This window comes from Ammospiza nelsoni, chromosome 10 (assembly GCF_027579445.1).
Source record: "Ammospiza nelsoni isolate bAmmNel1 chromosome 10, bAmmNel1.pri, whole genome shotgun sequence".
Lineage (NCBI taxonomy): Eukaryota > Metazoa > Chordata > Aves > Passeriformes > Passerellidae > Ammospiza > Ammospiza nelsoni.
In genome coordinates, this window is record NC_080642.1 from 2,328,382 (window position 1) to 2,338,400 (window position 10,019).

General features: G+C 41.9%; 1 long non-coding RNA gene across 1 annotated transcript; it reads left to right on the forward strand.

Moving 5' to 3' along the window:
- The first annotated feature begins 1,167 nt into the window (after positions 1–1,167).
- On the forward strand, positions 1,168–6,004 carry LOC132077804 (uncharacterized). The gene is made up of 2 exons (XR_009419114.1): positions 1,168–1,274; positions 4,909–6,004. It is a non-coding gene; the product is annotated as an uncharacterized LOC132077804 (long non-coding RNA).
- Positions 6,005–10,019: the final 4,015 nt, after the last annotated feature.

Genomic DNA, 10,019 nt, shown 5'->3' on the forward strand with positions numbered 1-10,019 from the left:
GTTAGAGGAACGAATTTGCACGTCAACATCCTCATATCTGCCAGCCTCTAACTTTAGGGGAACTTTGGGTCAGGCTTTGGATTGAAAAGTGGAGTTTTTTGAGCAAAAGTATTGTGTGATATAAACCAGAAATCTTCAGCCTAGTCTTTTAAATTCTGGAGGGTTCATGTTTAAAGAAATGCTTTGCTGTCAGCAGACAAATACTGAAATAATTGTTCTCTAGGGGATGACAAACACCCGTTAAAATGCAGACACACATCCAGTTCTTCATTTTTAGAGCACACTAAAAGTTTGATACACTGGGGACTGGCAGATTGATCAGGGAATCTGGAGGTTGGACAACAAACAATTTCTCATTTCTGTCTACAGCAGCTGAACCCAAGCTTTGAGGTGAGAATGATTCAGTGGCTCAAAAGGTTCTGATTCAGCCCAATTTTACAAAATATCCTGATAAGGTGTTGGTGGAGGAATCGGGGGGTGTTGGTGCAGGAGAGGCTCCTGGTGCTGCCTTGTGCAGGCTGCCCTGGAGCAGAGGCTGGGCAGAGTCCCAGAATAAAGCAGGGATTTACCCAAAGGATCTCCTCCATGGATCCACCTTGGGCAGCACCAGAGCCCAGCCAGGGCTGCACCCAAGATGAACCAAAATGGCCCCAAAATGCACGAGCGCTGCCGGGGTCTCTCCCTGGGATCAGCTCTGCTCCATTTGCACCTTGCAGTTCATTGTCCCATTGCAGCTTTAGCCCAGGCAGTCCCACCCTGCTTGTTTTTCTCTCTGCAGCCCACGGGGATTGTGCTCCTGGGCTGAGATTTGGGTCATTTGTCCTTGGTGCCCAGCTGGAGCAGGAATTGTTTTGTCTCCCTGCTCTGTGCACACAGCTCAGCATCCCACAATATGGAGCCCAGACCCACACACTAAAGCAGTACAGAACCTGAAAAATATAAAAGATAAAACCTGAGGCATCACTGGCACTGGTGAGGTTCCCAAAAATGCCATGGGCATGGTGCCAATCTGCAAGACAGAGGTGATGCCAATCATGGGATAACCCAGTCCTGGTGTGGCTGTGAGGGCCAGAGGGAGGGGTCCAGCCCCAGCTGGGCTTAGGGTGGGTTTGGGTTTAGGCTTAGATTTAAGAGGGTGGAGGAGTGGTTTGGGTTTTGCTTTCTCAGAATTGCTTAGGTTGGAAAAGACCTCTAAAATATTCCAGTCCAACAATTCTGGTACTGCTGAGCCCTCAACTCAACCATGTTCCCAAGTGCCACATCTCCTGGAGAAGGTAGGAAAGGAGGTGTTCTTGATTGTCACATTCATGATGGTTAAAATAATACTTTTCATGGCTTTTTGTCCTTCTTTGTATTTGTGTTAATGAGCATTTGTCCCCTTTTGGGTCACAGAGATTCTCGGTAGAAACCTCAGCTTTGGTAATGTCCTTTCAGGTGTTAAAAACCAGCAGAATTTGTGTTTTAACTGTGTTTTATCCAAATCTGTTCATAGAAGCTGCTTATTAGGTACTCTGGCTAATGAAGTGTCCTTTGATAATTAATTTGTCAGATTCAATTTATTGTTTCATGGGGAAAAAAAAAAGTTGAATGTCTGGCTTTGGTGTCAAGTTCAGAGTAAGTAGATTCAGACAGTGCTGCTAAAAATAGTAAAGAATAAATGTTGTGTGTTCAGCCAGAACCTGCTGGATTAATGGATTTTGGGACTGGTGGATTAATAGATTTTGGGACTGGATTGGGTGGTGCAGGAGGTGGTTGGGTTGTAATTGTTTGTGATGTGTGAGCATGAGACTCAGTTCTCTTTGGGTGAACCTGTTTTGGGTAATTCCACCCCAGGGCTTGACCTCCCTGCCTGCACAATAATTAATGGGGATTTTTGTACAGTGAAATGATGGGATTTGCATTTCTTGGTCTCAAATCTGTTGGAAAAAGAGGGAAATAACTTTTAGTAGACATGAGCCTTCGTGGGAGAGGTTTGCTCAGCGCTGGGATGGTTCAAGGACTTGGTTTTCTGTGCCCAGGCACCACTAAAAGGGCAGAAAACAATATATCAGGCAGCAAAGCAGACACTGAGGATTTCTGGAGCAATCTTGGTGCTATAATACTGATAAGCAGAGAATTCTGGTATTTTTAAGGAAAATAATTCCAAAATGCAGCCACTGCAATGGAGTTGTGACTGCTTGAAGTCAACTAAAACTTGTTCCCTGTGCTCCCAGTTTCCAGGAATGTTAATTAGGAGTTAACTGGTGTGGAAGGTTGGGCTTTTCTGGGATTTTTGGTGGTTCTCTCTGGAGATGAGGGTATTAATAAGCCTCTGCCTGGGTGTTGGTTACTATGACACCATTAATAAGGACAGGCTGTTTCTATGGCAGACATGCAGAATGCTTTAGGTGTAAAGATGGCTCCAAGACAAAAAAAAATCCCCTATTTTCTCTTGATAACAACACAAATTAAAGCTGTCATTAGAAGGTTATTTAAACTTTATGGCTTTAATAAATTATTTTCTGTTTGCTATTTGGGGCTGGAGGTGTTTGGGCCCATGCGGTTTAAGGGATATTGCCTGGAAATTCAGTTTGATATAGAGTTCCTCCTCAGACTCGTCCAGGATGTTATCCCAAGCTGTATGAAAGTGCTAATCCTTGCTTGTAAATAAGAATAAAACAGAGTTTAGGCTGAAGACTAACCTGAGGCTGGCAGGGTTTGTTTGGGATGGGTTGCAATCACATTTCTTCCCATTGCAGTTTTCTGCAAAGAAATGGAAATTGCTGGCTGCTCTGCATGATTCCAGGGAACTGTCAATCCTAAGGGAATTAAAATGCATTTGTGCATATGTTCACATAATTCTTAAATCCTCCGGGAGCCCTGTGTTCCTGTGGCTCCATCTCCCATCCTTCCTCAGGAGTGCCACCACAGGCTGTGGCGCCTTGTGAGCACAGCACAAAACCTGTGCTGGCCCCCGGCGCCTCTTTTGTCATTAAATTCCCAAAAAATCACTGCACGGTTCACTTTTGATTTGTTGCTTATTTTTCTGCACGCATTTCTGCCTTTGCCGTCCATTTTTACCGCTGGCTTTGCCCGGAGGGGACATCCTTGGGGAGCAGCTTTTATTTCTGGGGTCAGGATGTGAGACAGGCGCCAAACCTTGTCCGGGATGCTCGGGACAAACCTTGTCCGGGATGCTTTGGGCTGAGAGAGGAGGGAGCGGGGCTGCAGTCCGCAGCTCCCATCCATCACTAGATCATCACTAGATGGCACGCTGGGAGTGGGGATCGCCTGCGCTGGGTGAATTCCTGCAGAGCGGGGACAGCGCAAGGGACAAAGGCTGAGGGGAATCCACTGTGTCTGGCACAGCTCCTGCCTGGGGGCGGTGTTTGCTGCTGAAATGTCAAGGGAATCTCTGGTTTTTTTTTTTTTTGTTTTGGTTTTTTTGTGCTTTGTTTTATTTTTGTGTGTTTTTGTTTTTTTTTTTTGTTTGTTTGTTTTGGTGGGGGTTTTTTTTGTTTAGTGTTTTTTTTTTTTGTTTAGTGTTTTTTTTGTTTAGTGTTTTTATTGTTTAGTGGTTTTTTTGTTTAGTGGGGTTTTTTTTTGTTTAGGGTTTTTTTTGTTTAGCGGTTTTTTTTGTTTAGTGGTTTTTTTGTTTAGTGGGGTTTTTTTTTGTTTAGGGGTTTTTTTTGTTTAGGGTTTTTTTTTGTTTAGGGTTTTTTTTTGTTTAGCGGTTTTTTTTGTTTAGGGTTTTTTTTGTTTAGGGTTTTTTTTGTTTAGGGTTTTTTTTGTTTAGCGGTTTTTTTGTTTAGCGGTTTTTTTGTTTAGTTTTTTTTTAGTTTTTGTTTAGCATTTTTTTTGTTTAGCGTTTTTTTGTTTAGCTTTTTTTAGCTTTTTTTTTTGTTTAGCGGTTTTTTTTGTTTAGCGGTTTTTTTTTGTTCAGCCTTTTTTTGTTCAGCCTTTTTTTGTTCAGCCTTTTTTTGTTCAGCCTTTTTTTGTTCAGCCTTTTTTTGTTCAGCCTTTTTTTGTTCAGCCTTTTTTTGTTCAGCCTTTTTTTGTTCAGCCTTTTTTTGTTCAGCCTTTTTTTGTTCAGCCTTTTTTTGTTCAGCCTTTTTTTGTTCAGCCTTTTTTTGTTCAGCCTTTTTTTGTTCAGCCTTTTTTTGTTCAGCCTTTTTTTGTTCAGCCTTTTTTTGTTCAGCCTTTTTTTGTTCAGCCTTTTTTTGTTCAGCCTTTTTTTGTTCAGCCTTTTTTTGTTCAGCCTTTTTTTGTTCAGCCTTTTTTTGTTCAGCCTTTTTTTGTTCAGCCTTTTTTTGTTCAGCCTTTTTTTGTTCAGCCTTTTTTTGTTCAGCCTTTTTTTGTTCAGCCTTTTTTTGTTCAGCCTTTTTTTGTTCAGCCTTTTTTTGTTCAGCCTTTTTTTGTTCAGCCTTTTTTTGTTCAGCCTTTTTTCCCCATGTGCTCAGATTAATCAAAATAATAACAAGATTTCTTATTATGCTGGTTTCTACAAGGGCAGGTTCATACTTTCTCTGATATTTCTACATTTTATGGAATTGTTTGGGTTGGAAGGGATCTGAAAGCTCATCCAGTGCCACCCCTGGATGGGCAGGGACACCTCCCACTGTCCCAGGTGCTCCAGCCCCAATGTCCAACTGGCCTTGGGCACTGCCAGGGATGCAGGGGCAGCCCCAGCTGCTCTGGGAATCCCACCCTGTGCCAGGCCTGCCCACCCTCATGCCATGGGATTTTTTCCCAGTTTGGAGCCATTCCCTTCTGCCATATCCAATATCCTGTTCCATCTCCTCTTTAATTCTAAACATGATACAGTTATGCAGGGATAACACAGAGAAATGGGGATTTCAGCAAACTGGGATTTAAACCTCACTGTTTAAACCTGATCTCTTGAGGACTGATCACAGATTTCCTCCACAGTGCTCTCCCCACCCGTGTTTGATGAATTGTTCCACCCTCACTGACACCATTTTTGTGTTTTGGATTCAAACCTCTCTGAGAGCAAGTGATGGCTGCACTGACTGACCCTGACATTTTTTTGGATGCTGTGGTGGGAAAATGAGGAAATCTTGGCTAATTGCCTTCAGGAGGAGCAAATTGGGTGATGAAAGGAGCACTGGTCCGTGTGCCAGCGGCTGTTGTTTCTCAGAGAGAGGATATTTGTGATGTCTTCAGCTGAAAGGTGGTGAAGGAGTTGCTGTGTCATTCCAAGCGTTGTGACAACTCCCAGTTTGGCCAAATGCCTGCGATCCCCCCGAGGTGGTTCAGGCAAATCTTTGATAGAGACCCAATTCCATTGATATTTTCTATTTTCCTGCTGCTGGATATGCTTGAGGCAACTCAGTGACAATCCTGAACTCCAATATCACGGCAAGATCAAGGGACAGGAGGCAACTTTGGAGTTTGGGCTGTTTCTGTGCACACTTGTCACGGGAACAGCGGGATGCCCTCGACTGCAGACGCCACTAAGAGCTCCAAAAAGGCCTCAGATCTTGTCTCTGTTGTAGGCAGCTGCATCAGCAAACCCTCTGAAAAATATATCCACGGTATCCGTGGGACTTCTGACAGGCTTTGGGAGTTTGATCACCAAATCTTGGGAGAAAACCCCAGCTCTGGAGTTAACAAAGGAACAAGCAAAGCCCCAGATTGCCCTGAATGCTATAAAATCCAGATTTTTGGTATAAGGAGAGAAAGTCAAACCTATTTGTATAAATGTGACGCTCCTCTGAAGCGTTGCTTCCTTTCAGAGAGTTAGTTCAGAATTCCCAAGAAAATGAGGGAATGCAGCTTTTGTATGAGGGTAGAGTGACAAGAAAAAGCCAGTTCACCCTTTTAGGAGGGTGCTGGATAAATATCTTCAAATTCCAATGTATTTTAGAGAAGCAAAGAGTTCCTGCAGGAAAAAGCTGAGATCCAACTCTTTCTATCCCTGTCAGACTCCTATTAATAGTATTAATTTTAATAAGCTTTCAGGGGTGTTTTTAAAGGGAATAACATTAAAACAATGTTCAGACATGCTGACTGGCTTTTATTGTGGGAGGTTTGAAGCGACATCATGCCATTAGATAAAATAAGGGATAATCTTGTTATCATGGAATGATTTGGGTTGGGAGAGGCTTTAGGGATCATATCCAGCCTGTGCCAGGGCTTCACCTCCCTCACAGGGAAGTTTTCTCTTAATGACTAACCTAAATTCAGATTCTTTCAGTTGGAAACCATTCCCTCATCCATAACCCCTGATCCATTCCATGCACATGGACTGTCCATCTGAGGTCTGTATAGCCTAGAAAAAATTCCTGTTTCCTCTCCAACTTTATCATGCTTTCATCATTATGAAAGCTCTTTCAGAGCAGTTTTTGAGCTGCATTTTGAGAAGGTGTAAAAATAGGGATTGGTTTTACTTTAATTTGGCGTTTTTCTATCATTGTGCATCTTCATGTTCATACATTGGAGTATTTTCTCTCTGCCAGTGATCTCCCCTTTTGGACCATTAAGGAAATCCTGCTTTTTAGTTAAATGCTTAATTCTAAACAGGGATCAAGATCTATTAATATCCAGTAAAGTTTTTTAATATTAAAAATAACCAGGCGTGTGTTGGCACAGCAACTCCTGCTCCAGGAATGCTGACCTGTAGAGCCAGGAGAATATTCCTCAAATGAGAGACTTCATTATACCCCTGGCAATTCCTAATTGCTGCTCAACTGGGTGCACTGGAAAGCTCCAGCTGCAATCCATCACTTTATTGCTTTAACCTACTGCAGCTGATGTTGAAATGTTAACATTTAATGCGGTCACGGAGCCACTGCTTCCCCTGCTTGTGAAACCTCTCAGGTGAGGTCAGGTGTGTTTGTTTAATCCTGGGTTTTATAGCCAGGACAGTGGGAGTCTGACTGCTGGGGTAATGGTGATTTTTGGCTGGAATTCAGCTTCTGATGTGCTCAAATTGGCCCTGTACTCTCTTAATTCCAGGTTCATAACCCTTATTGTGAGGATGTGGGGAGAAGGAAATGCTGAAAAAGGATATTAATTAAGATTTTAATTTGGTGGGAGATGCACAGACTTTCCTTCCCAATATATACAGTGGGAAGAGAGCATAAATATGGTGCTGTGCTGGGGTGAGCTGTTATTGGTCATTACACATAAAAACTGGGATAAAGACACTTTAATTTCATGTCTTTCATATTCCCAACCTGTTCTCCACGAGCTGTGCATCCCAGCAGGAATGATCCTGTGTGCACCCATCACGATACACAGAACATACCTTGGCTTTTCTTCTGCAGCACTGCTGAAAAATAAGAATTTATGGTTTTTAAATTATTGATCTGTCCTACGTTCGGGAATTGTTGGAAAAACCCCATGTGGGTTTCAGTGTGGATACTTTACTCTGACCATAACTTATTTCATGTCTATCCCGTGAGATATTTGCATATCAATACAGCAGTGTGTTTTGTCTTTTGGTTTTGGTGCTAGATGATCTTGGACAGAGCACAAAAGGTGATTCTGGTGGAAATAATACAGAAATACAACTTTTTGTGTGCTGGCCTCTTCTGGATGGATGCAAATTCCAAATTCAGGGAGCTCGTCCCTGGAGCACTCATTGTTCCTCGGTGTAAAGGCTGAGACGTTATCTCCACAAAGTGGGATACCTGCAACTGAAAATATTTCATTTTGCTATCGCTGTCTCTAAGTGGAATAGGAGATGGTAGAGCAGGCAGTGATTTTGTTTTAGATCTGCAATTCAGACAATTGTTTTTTTCCTGAAAAATGATGACTATATTGAAAAATGAGGAATAAAAGCAAGAAATGAGTGATCATTTTAACTTGGGGTTTAACACATAATTTATACCCTCATTTGGAGCTGTATCATCTCCTGTATAATTTCTGTGAGCGGCTCTTTTATTGAGAAGTATTGCTGCTATCAGCGCCACTTTTATCTCAGAATCTTTTTTATACAATGCAAAGCTGGGAAGAAAAATGTATTCTCTCCTTCAGTCACTCATCCCTGTAAGCCCCAAAGACAAACAGCTGAAATTCCTGGGGGTGAGGCACAATCATTTATCACTCCAAATTCTGGAACACAGAGCCTGGTCTGTATGCTGAGAGACAAGTGACATTCCACTCCAGGAAAAAAGAAGGAAGGGAAGGGTGGAATTTGCCACAGAGCCTTCACAGTGGGGAGGAAAAAAAACAAAAAAACCCAAGCAACCAACCAAAAAAACCCAAAAACCCAGAAAAACTCCAAAAAAAAACAACAAAAAAAAATCCCAAAAAAACCCCCATCAAGAAACAAAAAGTAAAACCCCAACCAACCAAAAAAAACCCAAGAACAAAACAGCCCCAAGAAACAAAAGAACCTCAAACAACAAAGAAACCAAACCCCGAAAAAAAAAATCAAACAAACAACAAAAACCCCCAAACCAACCAAAAGAAAACAAAACAAACCTCCCAAAAAACCCTACACCACCAAAAAACCCCCCAAAAACAAACAAAAACAACAACAAAAACCCAAACAAAAATAATAAAACCAAAAGAAAAAGCCAAAAGCCCAGGGTGGAAATATTATGTTCCAGAAGTAGAGAGGAGATTTCTCTGGGATTGCTTCTTTTAAAAACCAAGGTGAGCTGCAATAATTCCGGAGCAGTGGGTTAGGGCCTGTTAAGTTTTATTTAATAACCCTCAGCACAATGGCCAGCTCTGATCCAGCAGCTCATAGGGAGGCACCTCAAGGCAATGGGATTTTTTTCACCCCTGTGTTACAGATAAGGGAATTAAGGGAGGGAAAGGTGAGGCTGGGTGGCAGCAAAGGAGCCCTGAGGGTTTTCATGGAGCTTCCCCGATCGTGTGTAATTAGGAGAGGTCACTTTGTTGTGTGAGCGATAATTTATTTCACTCTGGAGTCATTGTTTGGAGGGCAGGGTGGTCAAGCTGATCCTTGCATGGATGTTTGCCCAGTGCTCTGGTACCTGTGCTGGCTGGGGGGGATAAATGGTCAGTGATCGAGTATTGGGAACTGGGAATGAAATTATTTAACTCCAATTCGTCTTTGAAATATGCACATACATCTCCAGGAAAGAGACAGCTCCTTTTAAGGTGGCTTTTGACCAGATGCTTTTAAAAAATTTCTTTGACATTAATTTGTTTCCCCGCCTTTTTTTGTTTCCCCGCCTTTTTTTGTTTCCCCGCCTTTTTTTGTTTCCCGCCTTTTTTTGTTTCCTGCCTTTTTTTCCCCTGCCTTTTTTGTTTTTAAATTTTAAAATATTTTTATATTTTTATATATATCTTTTTTTTTAGTTTTGTATTTTTCATATTTTAAAATAATTTTTATATTTTAAATTTTTTTTACATATATTTTCAGTTTTTAATCTGACATGTGCACTCCAGGCTCTTTCCCTCTCCACTCATCAAAGTTCTCTCAGTCCTGCCTGGCTGCAGAGCCTCGAGATCTCCCAACCTCGGCTGTATAAACCCAACACGGTGCTGAAATCTTTTGTTCTGTCTCCTCTTGCAGTTCATTCCATGCTCTCCCAGCTGATTCTTTGACTTTCCAGCTGCTCTTTTCACTTGAGGATTGAAGCATTTGGTTTTCAGCTGAGGAAGGGCTGGGAGGGAGGTTCGGAGAGCTGGGGTTGGGGTGGGTCCTGCTGGTTTCTGGTGTTTACTTTTGTTGTGGTCCAGACCCTGTGCAGAGCTCTCTTCTTGTTTGATTTTCATCTGTGGGATCAACGCAATGACAAAAAACTGCAAAAAACTCTGTGTTTGCATAGGGTCATCATAAAATTCCAGGATGGCTTGGATGGGATGGAAGGGACTGATTTGGTCTTATTTTTCCAACTATAATTACACTTGGAATAAAATTATTGATATATGAGGGAAACACTCTATTATCAATGATTTTATGCCTAAACTTTCATCTTCCCATGTCCCAGTGTTAGACAAGAGGTCCTCAAGACCTAATCCTAAAAATCCAACATATTTTAGTGACTTAACTAATGATATTTTGTCTTTGAATTGTATTTCAGTGATGCCTGTGG